Source organism: Antechinus flavipes, chromosome 2 (assembly GCF_016432865.1).
Source record: "Antechinus flavipes isolate AdamAnt ecotype Samford, QLD, Australia chromosome 2, AdamAnt_v2, whole genome shotgun sequence".
NCBI classification, from domain to species: Eukaryota; Metazoa; Chordata; class Mammalia; order Dasyuromorphia; family Dasyuridae; genus Antechinus; species Antechinus flavipes.
In genome coordinates, this window is record NC_067399.1 from 682489266 (window position 1) to 682503775 (window position 14510).

Below are 14510 nucleotides of genomic sequence, written 5' to 3' on the forward strand. Positions count from 1 at the left end.
ACAAAATAAAGTAATTTCAAGGAAGAGGGAGCTTAACATGAGGCCACCGTAAATGCAGAAACTGTTAATAAAGAAAAATAGGGAAAACGCAATATGTTCACGGATACCACATATTATAAAACAAGATAAATAATCAATATAACATTGAAAGGTAAAAACTTCACTCATTAGCCAAAATTGGAATGAGTTTCCTCGAGACATAAATGACTTCCCCTCAAAATAATCTTCAAGTAAACACCAGGTATATCTAAGGGGATCCTCCTTTGCTTGTGGGTTGGACTTGAGCAACATTAGTATGTTAATAATTAATTATCCACTCTTGCTGATCTTTCATTAAAGCCCAAGTCCTGAAAAGGTCATTCAGTTCTGAAAGGTAAGGTGAGTGATGAGATTACTCTTAGCCTCCAAGGCACACACTCAATAATTGGGCTGAGCAGGACCCCACCCAACTGGGAAACCTAAACTCTGTTTAGCGTATCAACAGAACCGAGTCTAGATGTGCCTTTTCAAGGCAGAGGAACCCCAAGTTCTTGGCCTCCTCCAATAAAGAATAACTTAGCCCATGAAGGAGGAAACTAGAGGGTTCCCAATGGAAATGACTCCCCTTTGCCCAGATGCCATTGCTGAATCTCACAATCAAACACGTCCTCAGCAGGAGGAGCTGAAGACTTTTAGCCGTTAAATATTCACCAATCTGGGCTGAATTTCATTTGTCAGAGGAGTTTCCTTTCAGAAGATACATGTCTGATTTAAGGTGTTTCTGTCTCCTTTCTAGTTTTTGGTTACTGTTATGTCAGCTGGAGAGAGCCAGACTCTACAAACAGAGAAGGCTAGAGACAGGAGAGTCTGGGTTAGGGCTTGATTTCAAAGTGAGGAAAGGGTTACAAACAAGGACAGGCGTGCCAGAGTCCCTTCCCCAGTTTGGGGAGAGGACAGCCCTCGAGTGTGACTAAATCTCAATGCTTACACTGATGGCTATGCAAGGAGCAGAAGTAGACTTGACAATGAGCAACAATGAGTAGGAGCAACAGTGAGACAAGTCTGATTCATAGCAGGGCTTCCTGATCAGAACATGAATAGAACTTAGAAAACTCATGGTGATGGTCAAAGTAATAAAATAATTATAGGAAACAATTCTGGGATTTTGCTGTGGCTGAGATCATCCAGAGAGTGAGTGTAAAGGATTGTTCAGGGCAAGTTCAGAGCACAACTTAGCTCTAGAAAAGAGGATCTCTTCTAATGTTTTGATAATGACAAAACCTCCAATGATCAATTTATTAACTATTAGGGAACTTAATTAATTAATAAATTGATTAATTATCAATTACCCAGAAACTCTGTTTCTCAGGATTTTGTTAATCATAATAATGAAAAAAAGTTTTTTCTACTGAAATTTAGTCATTCTGTGGACTATAGATGACTTTTAATAATGAATTTTGAAGCAAGAATTTAAATGAAATCTTAGCAAAGGGACCAGAGAAATTAAAAAAAATCATTAAAATCAAGTTAGATTTCAAACTAATTAAAAGGAGTATAAGAATGGTTTAATCCTATATAGAAAAACACATACAGTGGTGATGAAATAAACAAGAAATGTTCCCAGAAAAGTAACAATAAAATAGCAAAATAACAAATATAATGTGGTTATATTGAGATAGAATATTTACATATATATATATGTATATATATATATTCAGATAATAGGAGACAATACTGAAAAGCTTTATTGATTCAAAGGAATGAATGTCTAATAAGAGAATTTCAAGTTCTGTAAGGAAAATTAGTGAAAATGTTTTAGGACCAATAAATTGCCAACTACCTTTTCAATGTATACATTATGAGCACCAGGCTTGATCAGATTTGATTTTTTAATAGTATTTTATTTTTCCAAATATACACAAAGATAGTTTTCAACATTAATCTTTGCAAAATCTTATATTCCATTTTTGTCCTCCCCCTCTCCTCCCTTCACCCTCTTCAGTTTAATATAGATTAAGCATGTTCAATTCTCCTAAACATATTTCCATATTTCATATTATGCAATAAAAATCAGCTCAAAAGTGAAAAGAAAACATGAGAAAATAAAAAGCAAACAAACCACACAGCATCAAAGTTCTCTCTCTTGAAGTTAGCATTTTCCATCACAAAATTATTGGAACTGGCCTCAATCATCTCATTGTTGCAAAGAGCCAAGTCCATCAGCATTGATCACCACATACTCTTGTTATTGTGTACAATGATCTCCTGGTTCTGCTCACTTCATTAAGCATCAGTCCATGTAAGTTTCTCCAGGCATCCCTAGAATCATCCTGCTGATCTTTTCTTACAGAACAATAATATTCCATAACATTCATAAACCATAACTTATTCATCCATTCCCCAGCTGATGGGCATCCATTCAGTTTCCAGTTTCTTGCCCCTAGAAAAAGGGCTGACACAAACATTTTTGCACAGGAGGGTTCCTCTCCCTCCTTTATGCTCTCTTTAGGATACAAGCTCAGTAGAGACACTGCTGGGTCAAAGGGTATGCACAGTTTTACAGCCCTTTGGGCATAGTTCCATATTGCTCTCCAGAATGGTTGGATCATTTCATAATTCCACAATAATGCATCAGTGTCCCGGTTTTCCCACATCCCCTCCAACATTTATCATTATCTTTTCCTCTCATGTTAGCCAATCTGAGAGCTGTGAAGTGTACTTCATAGTTGTCTCAGTTTGCATTTTTCCAATAAGAATGATCTAAAGCAGTTTTCCATGACTAGAAATGGCTTTAATTTCTTTTGAGACACAGAATATTAATGCATTTGAAAACCTTCAATAGCTTTGGCATTAAAAAAGATCAGATGAATAATGTGAAAATTTTACTTGTAAAACACTGGTCTAGCATGATCTGAAATGCAGAGATGTCAGGAGATTTGCCACAATGGAGAGTAGGAAGGATAATCCTTCCCAAATGAGTCTTTGACAAAGTTCGAAAAATACTTACTCAAAAAATAAAAGAACAGGTGAAAAGCATCCCTATTTGTCAAAGACATCATACTTTAATTCGAAAAAAACAGCAAGTATATAAAGGAAATAATTATGGTTCAGTAAGCAAGTTTAAGTGTAGTAATAAGGTATAGAACAAAAGTGATTTATATATTATTAAGGGGAAAAATGAGCAATTCCAGTCAAAAATCACATCAGAAAGCTTAGAAAATTTGAGATTCAATCTACCAAGATACAAGATAGACTTTTAGATATAAAAATGCCAAATAATATTTGAAGTAATAAAAGAAATTTTATTTTTAAAAGAAGAGGTATAATGTTCATTGTTGAGCCAAACAATTTAAACCAAATTTATTAAGAAATTCGGTGTTATACAAATTCAATTACTAGTTACTAAAATTAAATAAAACCATCATAAAAGTCACTTGAAAAACATAAAATGATTTAGAATCTCAAGAGAAACAACAACTTATTGAATAAAGGAATAGGAATTAAGGGGGTATAACATTATAGAGTTAGATGGATAAAGAAAGCCAATATTAAAGACTTGCTCTATGAGGGGCATTATGCTACATCCTGGGGACATAAATATAGGTGATCGAAATAGTACTTGCCTTTGAGGAGTTTTCATACTAATGGTAAAAGTAATATTTAAAAGGAAGATGAAAGAGGAAGAAGGGAACATTAGGAGATGGCAGGCAGATAATGGAAAGAATTAAGCTCCAAGAGAAGCTATGAGAACTGGGGAAACATAGAGGGAAAGCAAACCTCACTGGATCTTATATTTTAGTATAAATCCTTGATCCTCAAAATTAATCGATGCTAATTAAAAGAAAAGTGGATCCGTGAAATAGACCAGGTAATCAACACCCAAACAATCCAATCTAGAAGAAGCCCAAGTTCTGATAAAACTAAGAATGCAAACTTCAGAGAGGAATTTCTTATTACCCAATGAAACTTGCTAGGAAGGTAAAAAAGAGTTCAGCAGGAAAGAGATTCAAGGTGTTCTTAGCAAGGGATCTGGGAGATTTGGTGGGGAAAATAACCGGTTCTTTCAATAGAATGTTTCCTTTTTTTGTTTTGTTTTGTTTTTCATTTTATCCTCATAAAAACATCATCTTGAGTCACCATATTGCCTGAGGGGTTTCTCTCTCTCTCTCTCTCTCTCTCTCTCTCTCTCTCTCTCTCTCTCTCACGCACACACACACACACACACACACACACACACACACACACACATACACACACGTTAACTTTATAACCACATCAAAATCATTCCAAAGCAAGAGTCCCTAGATTTATCTGTACCATCATATATAAAGCCATTATTATTTTTTAAAATCAGTCAATAGAAGGGAAAGCTGTTCACAATTATGGTTACAGGCAGAATCAATAACCAAACAAGGAATAGAGATGAACATGAAGGTAAAATAGATGAAACAGGGAAAATGAAGCCATTTTTACATGAATGATATAATGTAGCTCTAATGAAAAGAGGGAACATTGCATCAAGCATCTCTGATGAAAGTATGAAATATGAGCTCTAGAAGGAATTGAAACAAATCTCCAAGAAAGAGTCTCATTCTCCAGTGGATTACTAGTGGCATTAAAAAATTAATTTGATAAACTTTTATTAGGCTCCTAGTATAGAAATAAATGAGTGCACAAAAGAAAGGGGGGACACACATTTATCAAGAATTTATGAGAGCAGGACTTGGAGTCAAGATGAACAGAATGCAAATCCTGACTCATACAATAATGAGGTGGGCAGCTCTGATTCCTTTCTCCTCTGTCAGTCTGTTTTTCCAAATCTTCAACAGTAAAATAGGAAAATAGCAGCGCCTCCCTCCCGATTTTGTCACAAGGATAAAGTGAGATTATTTTTGTGAATGTGAGTTATTGTTGTTTTCATAAAAGAGTGAAATAGGGCTCCCCGTTTTATCTGCTGGGGAGATTGAAATCAGTGCAGGACCAATGAGGAAGTCTGGTCAGAGATGGACACTTCTTATGGACTAACTGTAAGGGTGACGTGACAAGGCTCTCTAACACATAATATGGTTCACCTTAGGGACAAAGCCTAGATAAATGAACAAATGAAAGGATGACTGAATAAATAAAAAAAAAGATTTTTAAAAAGCAGGATAAATCCTGTCCTCAAAGTAGATTGCATTCTATTTGGGGGTAAAATATATGTAGAGTAAAAGAATATGTCATACAGAATTTCTTTTTTTTTTAAATTAGGGACATTATTAGTAATAGCATATGAGAAATGAAAGGAGCTGGTGGATCTAAAAGACAGAGATAAGAAAAGTGAATGTTTCAGATTTGGAAAAAGAGTTTTATTTGTTTTGTTTTGTTTTTTAAGACAACACAACAAAGCTCAACCAACACATGAGAAGTAGATAATGGATAATTTTGACCGGAATGGTGAGTATATGAGAGGAAAGAATTTTAAAATCTGTCAGGAAAGAATGGCTGGATTCAAACTATGAAAGAATTTAAATGTCAAACTGAGCTGTTAACATTTTATCCCACAGGCAATAGGGAGCTATTGAAGTTTCTTGACTATAAGAGTCGCATAAACAGAAGAAGATGTTAACACAGCAACAAAATAATATAAAAAAGAGGAAATCTTAGCTATCTGTGGTCAAGAATGCACCAAATTACAAATAACAAGGTTTAAACAAAAAGAATTATAATTTTTGTCACACACTGAATTGGCAGAGACTATCACAGATGGCACAATAAGGTTGGAGAGGATATGGGAACATCTGTGTACTGATACATTCCTGATGGGTCTGCGAATTGGTCAGACCATTCTGGAAATTGAATTGTTCATATTCTATATTCCAAGAATTCTCCTATTGCACGGATTTCTATCTCTCTCCATTATCTACCTACCTATAACATAGATGTATATGTATGATGGTGAAGCAAATTATGACACAAGAATCATTCATTTAGGACCAGAAAAACATGAGGAATTGGGAGGGTAGAAGAAGTCACAGAACGTGATTAGGAACCAAGAACACACGAGTGGATGATGATTGTAGTATATATGAAAAGCGAGTGAGAAATGGATGGTGAACTGAATGGCAAGGTCTATGAATTCATTCTCTACTTCCTTCTGCCTCATAAAGTCCCTCTTAAGATTTATTGATTTTTCTCGGTTCTCCTAAGTGCTACCATTCTCCTTCCCAAGGTATGATGTTTTTAACTATTTTGTAACTATCCTAATTTATTCAGAAAAAATGTAAGCTCTTTGTTGTAGAGGGATTATTTTATTGTATCCCTACCTTTAGCCCAGTGAAGACAGAGTAGACACTTAATACTTGTTCACTGATTGATCAATCAGTATCCTGGAGAAGAGGTGAGAAACATGTGTTATCCCTTTCAGTTAAGAAGTAAAGAATAATGGGTATGAGATATTATATACTATCTAATTCTTGTTCTCACTATCATGAAATTTTATTTAACTGTCTTTTGTTATTAAGCAAAATTCAGTGTACATGAGGGAACACCAAGATATGACTTGATTGTTTACAAAGGGCATCAGTCACATTTTTAATATAACAAAAGATAGTCCAGATACAGATAGTGAATGATCATTTAGCAAGCTTTTATAATGAAAAAGGAGAGTCAGATAGGAGAAGAGCCAGAAGACAGTATTGTGAGGGATGTAGAAGATCCTTACCCAAAATGACTACTCAGAGATCACTCAGTAGAAAGCAGAAAAGTTATTAATAAATTGTCATGAGAATGAGCAATTCCACTGTGAGGAAGGAAAGAGAGAAAGCTCGCAGTAGAAGGGCTAAAGATTTAGGAAAGATATACAGTTTTTAGAGGTTTGGTTAAAAAAGATTACATCATAGGTTGGGGAGCATTGAAAAATAGGTGCCCTCTCCCCTAATTGAATATTAAACACGGGTGCCAAAGGCAGATTAGAACGGAATGCTTTGTTTCCCTGATTCCGAGAGGAATCATCAGTCAGACCTTCAAACTTCAGATTCCCGAGCTGATGCATTTAATAATCTAAATATTGATAACATTGAACAAGGATAAAGGTCATCATTTCTGGTTAAGTAAATATATCTAAAGTTTTAAGTAAATATTGGCTTGCACACACCGTACTTCTGCAGGTCATAGAGACATAGAAATAATAAAAATAAAATACAGAAAAAGAATTTAAACATTGCTGTAAGTTCTTCACTTTATCTCTCCATTCTACACAGTATCAAGAAAAAGCTACAAAAAATAGTATTGAGGAGACCATCCACAGTATCAACAGCTTTAGAGATGTTGAGAAGCATGCAGAATGGAAAAAAAAATAATAAACCTTCCTTAGGTTCAGTAATTAAGAGATCATTAGTAATTTTGGAGAGAGCAGTTCTTGGTTGGAACTTAATTACAGAGAAACACGAAGTGGGAGCCACTTATTATAAAAGACTTTCTTAAGGAGTTTAAGTAAGAAAGAAGACTTTAGTTGGTGGAGATGGGTGGATCAAGTGATTATTTGTGCTTGATTGATTTGTTTTTGAGGGTGAGCATGACATGGGCAGGTTTGTAGGCAATAGAGAAGCAACCAAGTAAACAAGGAGAGATTGTGAATCAGTGAGAGGCTGGAAATGAGAGAAAGGGGATCTGCTGGAGAATATGGGGTGGAATGGAACAGAAGCACTTGTACTTGTAGTGGGGTTGGCTTTTGCAAGGAAAAGAGTCGACTCTTCATGTGAGATGAGGGTGGAGAACAAGATTGTGTCAGAAGGCTTCTGGGTGATGTGAGAAGAGGATGAAGTTAGAATAGAGAGCTCACAGTGAGCAGCCTTAATTCTTGTGTGTGTGTGTGTGTGTGTGTGTGTGTGTGTGTGTGTGTGTGTGTGAGAGAGAGAGAGAGAGAGAGAGAGAGAGAGAGAGAGAAAGAGAGTGTGAGAGAGAGAGAGAGTGAGAGAGAGAGAGAGAGAGAGAGAGAGAGAGAGTGAGAGAGAGAGAGTGAGAGAGAGAGAGAGAGTGAGAGAGAGAGAGAGAAATATGAAGCAAATCTTCTTAGCTAAATGGAGGGGGAGCGGGAGCCAGAGAAAATTTTGGAAGAGCCACAATAGTGAGGTCATTAGGAAGATAGGAAAGCTTTTTTTTTTTTTCCCCATAATGAGAGCCCAGTTGAGGTTATATAACTTAAATTTATAGTGGGTCCTTGAGCTCAGTTTTATGATCTTATCTAGCTTTATTCCACAGAATATGAATAATAGCAAAAGCAATGCATGGTGGAAGTGATACAGTTTATCTGAGGTTTATCAAGGCAAGAACACTGATACGATAAAAGGGAAAGGGGCTCCAGGCAGGGGGATAGGGCGGCACTGTTCTAGTTCACTAGGGGGTCAAGATGAAGAAGAGAGGAGAATGCCTGTAGGGGGATGATGCATGGGATTAGGCAAGGGGCTGCAGAGCACAGTGAAGATAAAAAGCAGGGTCAGGAGTTAGGAGGTTAAGGGAGAGGTGAATTCTAAGGATTGTGATCAGACAAGAAACGCCCGTGCAAGAAGAGGGGGTGGGGGCAGTTGTGACCGATGGCCAAACTCAGCAGGTGGACATCTTTGTGTGGGACTGAGGTGGAGTCGAGGGACGGACCGTGGGAAATGCATGCTCTGAAGAACTGGTCAGGTTCAGAAGTAGGGAGGAGTGTGATGAAGGCCATTAGGATGGTCAGATGTTGAGGAGGAGATGTTGACCTTGGACTCATTGGGCAACGGAGGAGGGGTCTCTCCTGCTGGTCACGGCCAACAGCTCCCAGCCTTTGGATTGGATGATAGATTTGTGTTGAGAGAATGTAAAGGAAGCTATGGAAACTAAGACTCTTTAAGAAAAAGTGAATTTTAGGCATAGTAGGTGTGTGTGTGTGTGTGTGTGTGTGTGTGTGTGTGTGTGTGTGTATGTGTGTGTGTATGTGTGTGTGTGTTATTTGGGGGGGGGTTGCTGCATCGATGTCAGAGACAGAAAGGTGGGAAATTACAGATATCCCAGAGTAGAGGGGTAGGTCATGCATAAGGAAGCAAGGACTAGGAAGGCTGGGAAGGCAGAAACGGGCCAGTGTGGTCTGCTTTAACAGCCAGAGGAGATTCTCTTCTATGCAAGAGCCAGTAGGTAGGTCCTGGGGCTCCTAGAACTGGGGACTCGCGCGGCCACTGACCATAGGTGGAATTGAGTGGAGCCATCACTGAGGCAGAGCCCAGGTGGAGGCTACGGTAGGTGACGAGAGGCTCGGGTAGGACGCTTGTCATGTCACTGGCGAGAAGGGGGCAAAGAGGAGCAGAGCTGGCTGAAATGCTTGGCAGCAGACGGACTGTGGGGGATGACCTTGCACTGAGAAGTTGACCAACACTGAGGATGGAAGGCTGGGTGACCGGAGAGTGGTGGGACTTCCAGCAGAGATCAGGAAATTCATAGGGATCAGGTGTGTGGATGCATTTTGGTCTTATCGTATTTATGATGCCCTTGGGATGTACAATTGGAGATAGATGCATCGAATACTTAGACACCATTCCTTCTCTGTAAATACCCAGGAGCAAGTTAGAGAGAGTTTAGGGAAAAGATGTTATCTTTAAATAATTCGGAAATCAGCAACAGAAGAGACAAGGAAAGCTTTTAACGTGACTGAGATCTTCAAAGGAGAGAAAAAAGGATGGTCCTCGGTGATTTTTGGTTTTTTACAATATGGGGGAAAAATAAACATCAAAGAAGTTCAAAAGGAGAACAAAGCAGTCAGTGGAGTCAACTATCAACCAGACAGTTGAAAAGGGGAGAAGCTAAGAGAGCAGCTTACTAAGTGGCGGTCCAGGGTTACCTCCAGTCACCCTCTCTGCTCCCTCCTGAAGTGGTCCATTGTGTAGGTGAACAGCTCTACAAGTAGAAGGTTCTCTTTGTATCAATTGTAAATCCCTCTGTACTTTCCCTTTTCTTCTCCTCCCTCTACCCTCTGGACCCAACTAGAGCAAGGCTCAGATCCCTTCCAAGGGACAGCACCTGAAGAAGGTGGCTCTTGTTGCCCAGCCCTCGCCCTCCTTTCTGCAGGCTAAACATGCCCAGCGTGACTGTCCTGCTTAAGAGACTGCGCTAACAGGTAGTGACCTTGAATCCTTGACCAATCCCTCTACTGTCACATGATTTAATTGGCTAAGCTCTGTTTAATCAGCAATAGGTCTTTAATATAGAGGAATCAATAGTAAATTTAACTATCGTGCGAGTGGGAAGTATGATAAAAGGTAAACATGAAAATATTTTCCTCTGGCTCCCCAAGCTACTTAATTTTTATGAGATCTCTGATGATGATGAGGCTTCACAGGGGTAGGATAATGGGGTTTAGAGTTGGAAGGGACCTTGGAGGTTGCCACGTTCAAGTCCCTTATTTTATAGATGAGAAAATGAGGTTACAGAAATGAGGAGTTCTCTAAACCCAACTCCCAAGGGGGAGATTCTGAAAACAAGAAAGCAATAGCTTTTTAAAGTTTTATTTGCTTTGTTTTTGTATTACAAATATTTCCATATTATCCCAACCACCTTAGAGTTTTCTTACAGCAAATAAACCAGTTAAGCAAAACTAACACTACAGTGACCTCAACTGAAAATGTATAAATTCCATACTTGTAGCACCTACTAAATTTAGGTTGTTTTGTAAATTAATAGAGATCTAGTTTCTCTTCCTCCCCTCTTTGACTCACTAGTGAAAGAGAAAAGAAAAATGCATTTATTGTAAGAAATATGTGTACTCAATACCAATTCCCTCACTGGTTGTTTTCAAAAGTACACATACTTCCCCTGACTCCCAAGTCCAACCCCCCTCTGTGGAGAGTTGGACAGGTTTTCTATCACCAGATGTCTGGAATCACAGATAGTTAAAATATTGATTTTCTTTTTTAGAGTTTTCAAAATTATTGGTCTTTATAAAGTTGTTATTGGACTATGATAATAATAACAGCATTTATATATCACCTTAAGGCTTGCAAACACCATATATATTATTTATTTAATCCTCACAGCAACTATATGATTTAGGTGTTTTTATTATCCTGATTTTACAGATAAGGAAACTGGAGCAGACAGCAGTTAAGTGACTTCATGAATTTAATATAAATCATAAGTGTCTGACACAGGATTTTAACTTGTTCTTCCCGACTCCAAGTCTAGTATTATTACCCATCATGTAGATTGGCCTTGTTTCATTGTTTATCAGTTTATCAAAAACTTTAAATGACAAAATATTATCTAATAACCGTATCTTATTAAAACACAATCACTTTATTCTTTTCAAAGACATCAATATTCTAAAGTTTTGCTGTTTTCTTTCTTTTTTCCCTTTCTTTCTTATACAGCAGTATCTCAGTATCCATCTGCTTCAAAACTCATTGAATGTGGTTTTCAGCACATTTCCATGAAATGCCTTCAGTTTCAGCACCTGATGCTTGCTTGGTAATTGCTGACTAAGAAATTAGGTGAGCAGGAGGGCTGTGAGCTTGGACAGTCTCCTACTGCACTGCTTGGCAGTGGACAGCTCCTTCCTAGGAAAGAAGATGGTGTGCAACACTGGATGTGGCTGCAGCATATAGTCTCCCAGCTCCCAAAACACCAGTACTGGAAGGGACACTGAACTCAACAGGAGGAAAAGCTGGAGGAGTAGGAGCAGCAGAGGTGGAGAGAGCAGCAGTTATGGGAGCCTAGAAAGAGGCAGCTCCAGTGGCAGAAGCTATGGTCAGAGCCCTGGACTGCAGGGGAAGTCAGACCATAGTTTCTGTCTCTATATCTTGCCATCTGCCCCCTCTCCCCACCTCTTTCCAAAGAGAATTAGATTAGGAGGAATGGTTGGGCTGCAGACAGAAAGTATATTTTTTTATGGGAAAAATTCATTTGATATTTTTTTTTTTGCCACTGCTCATGTCTTCTGAACCAATTAATGATGAATCCTGAGGTACTACTATATTTATTTTTCATATGATAGTATAAACTGGTCTTTTGGTCCTACTTACTTCATTCTGTATCTGTTCACATAAGTCTCCCTATATCTCTTTGAAATTATTCATTCATTTCTTGCAGCATAGTTGTGACCCGTCACATTCATATGTGACTGTTTCAAATGCGACATGATTCAAAATTAGAGAATCTACCCATAATGTTCATAGGGACTATTTGTATCTGTCCCATGGCAGAGTAAGCTGAATTCATATTGCTTTGATCAGCCACAATCAACCATCCTAACTTAATTCTAATACAGTGAGGCCATTTTGGCTTCTTCAAGAGCAAAGGATAATAAGTATATGATTGCTTATTCACCATTTCTCAATTAAAAAACATCATTTTCCAATTTTTGTTCTTGCCGTTTTTGTTTTTTCATTTTGTTTTGGTTGTGTATGTGTTTCCCAACACAAAAAGAGCCCTACAAATATTGACTATTCCTCAAAGACATATTTAATATCCAATGTGATAAAAATAAGGTTTCATTATTAAAAGTTCTTCATCAAAATCTGGTGAATTCAATGCCAAAATGGATGAGAGACAGAAACAGAGAAACCGAGAGATAGAAAGAGAGGTGGAGAAATATAGGAAAAGAAAGGGATGAAAAATGGAATAATGATGAATAGAGAAAATACACAGATATTTCTTCTGTGCCCTACTTTATTTTGGGGGGTTGTGAAACTGTAAGTGCAAACAACATCACTTCATCATGAAATTTATATCTGACTGGGAAAATAAGAGAAACTCAAGATAGAAAAACTACTCTAGAAGTTCCGAGTTGTATAAATCTAATATGATTCAGAAAAGACATATGTCAGAGGGGGAGGGGATGAAAATCCAATAGTGATGTGGAATTTGAGATTGATCTCGACAGAGGGACAGAACTGAGCTACCTGAGGGAAGGGAAGGATCAATATTAGGAAGAAACATTGGAAGTAAAGGAGCAGCAGTGGAGAAGAGGAAAGAAGAGGCAATGAAATCATGGAAGAGGCTGGTGGCAATATTTTCCATACATTGTATAAGTTTATCACGCTGCAGAATCCCATGAATGGAAAAGAACCAGGTCTTAGGATGGTACTAAGAACACACCTCGTGTTAATGAATGCTTTGTCAATTGGCTGGTGGATGTCACATTTTAATCTAAACTGTCATTTAACAAGAATATTTTAAATAACTTACCCTTTACATGATCTGGACACTCAGCCTCTAGTTGGAGACTTCCACTGAGAAAGGACATGTGACATGTTGAACTGATTCACTCCCACTGAAAAAGGAAGGATTTTATGTCGTGTAAAGGTTATTGAGCTACCTGAAAGCCACGATTTAAAAAAAAGAGCCTAAATATCATCTTTCTTTTTAAATAATAGCTTTTTAAAATAATAAATGCAAAGTTAGTTTTCAAAATTCATCCTTGCAAAACTTTATGTTCCAAATTTTTCTCCCTCCTTCCCCACTTTAAACATATACAATTCTTCTAAATATATTTCCATATTCATCATGTTGTGGCGGAAAAAAAAAATCAGATCAAAAGAGGAAAAAATATGAGAAAGAAAAAAGAAACCAAGCAAACAATCAAACAACAACAAAAGTGAAAATACTATGTTTTGACCAACATTCAGTCTTTATAGTCCTCTCTCTAGATGCAGATGGCACTTTCTATCATAAGTCTATTGGAATTGCCTTAAATCAACTCATTATTGAAAAGAGTCACATCCATAATAATTGATCATCACCTAATTTTGTCGTTGCTGTGTACAATGTTCTTTTGATTCTACTAACTTCATTTAACATCAGTTCATATAAACTAGACATTATCTTTCAAGAAATTGTCAAGGAAAACTGTTCTGATATTCTAGAACCAGAGGTCAATTTTTAAAAAATAAAAATAAAAATAAATCTACCAAAAGAGATCCCAAAATGAAAACTCCCAGGAATATTATAGTCAAATTCCAAAATTCCCACTTCAAGGAGAAAATATTGCAAACAACTGGAAAGAAGCAATTCAAGTATCATGAAACCAGAGCCAAAATAATACAAGATTTAGTAGTCTGTACATTAAAGGATCAGAGAGCTTGGAATATGATAATCTAGAGGACATAGGACCTAGGATTAACCTTCTCAGCAAACCTGAGTATAATCTTTTTTGGGGTGAGGGGGATTGGGATGGACATTCAATAAAATAGAGGATTTTAAAGCATTCTTAATGAAAAAAGCAAAGATGAATAGAAAAATTTTCAAATACATGACTCAAAGAGGCATAAAAAATTTGAACAGGAAAAGCAAGTCATAAGGGATTTACTAAATTAAACTGTTTATATTTCTACATAGGAAGATGACACTTGTGACCTATAAATATTTAAGTTAGAAGAAGTATATATAAACAGAGGGCACAGACATGAGTTGAATATAAAGGTCTGATATCTAGAAAAAAAAGAAACTAAGGCTTGAGAGGAAAGTACTGAGAAAAATAAAAAGGGAGAGGTAGAATGGAGTAAATTATTTCATCCAAAAGATGCAAGAAA